This window comes from Apium graveolens, chromosome 5, assembly GCF_009905375.1.
Source record: "Apium graveolens cultivar Ventura chromosome 5, ASM990537v1, whole genome shotgun sequence".
In the NCBI taxonomy this organism is placed as follows: Eukaryota; Viridiplantae; Streptophyta; class Magnoliopsida; order Apiales; family Apiaceae; genus Apium; species Apium graveolens.
The window spans coordinates 124,675,270-124,676,231 of record NC_133651.1 but is presented as its reverse complement, the minus strand read 5'-3'; the positions used below and the strand labels follow the sequence as shown (position 1 = coordinate 124,676,231).

The window sequence follows — 962 nt, the reverse complement described above, 5'->3', positions numbered from 1 at the left end:
ATAGCACACTGCTCCGTCTCATGCGCACCATCACAAAGCTCACAGACACTAGTGATCTGATTAACTCCATAATTAGCCAAAAGAATCCACCTTCATCATCAAAGCCTTAAGCTGAGCAGCTATAGCAATAGCTGCATCTACCTCCAGAATACCTGCTACTTTGCCTTGAGTTAGTCTCTGAGAAGGGTTCTGGTATTCATTAGCAGCCATCAGTTCAATCAAATCATAAGCTTCATCGTAGCTCTTAGCCCATAAGGCTCCACCTGATTCTGCATCAAGCATGGGTCTAGAAGTCGCACCCAAACCATTATACAAGCAGTTAATGATCATCCAGTCAGGCATCCCATGATGAGGACACTTTCTAAGCATGTCCTTAGAATGATCCCAAGCTTCACACAAAGATTCTCCCGATTATTGTGCAAATTGGGTAAGAGTATTCCTGATTACAACTGTCTTCGCCATAGGGAAGAATTTAGTGAGAAACTTCTGAGCAAGATCTTACCACTTGGTGATAGAGCCTGGTGGTAGAGAATACAACCAGCACTTAGCTTTATCCCTCAGAGAAAATGGGAAAAGCCTCAACTTAATAGCATCTTCATAAACATTTTTGAATTTGTAAGTGTCGCAGATCTCGATGAAATCCCTAACATGCATATTGGGATCTTCAATCGGAGAACCCCCAAACTGAACCGAGTTCTGCACCATCTGAATCGCGCTAGCCTTGATTTCAAAAGTGTTAGCCACGATGACTGGTCTGAAACTGCTAGACTGAATATCATTGATCTTTGGATGAGAATAGTCCATCAAAGCCTTTGTCTTTCCTTCTGGTTCACCCATTGCAACAAGAGCTTCTTCTTCAACTTTCTCCTCTTCTACAAGAACTTCTTCCTCCGCTTTATCCAGTGTTCTCTTTCGAGATCGAGAACGAGTTAGCATAAATGCTCTCTAGAGTACCTGAAAAA

The 962-nt window shown here is 42.4% G+C and overlaps 1 non-coding gene across 1 annotated transcript; it reads left to right on the top strand.

Moving 5' to 3' along the window:
- Positions 1 to 340: 340 nt before the first annotated feature.
- Positions 341 to 447, top strand: LOC141662325 (small nucleolar RNA R71). The gene has a single exon (XR_012550446.1). It is a non-coding gene; the product is annotated as a small nucleolar RNA R71 (small nucleolar RNA).
- Positions 448 to 962: the final 515 nt, after the last annotated feature.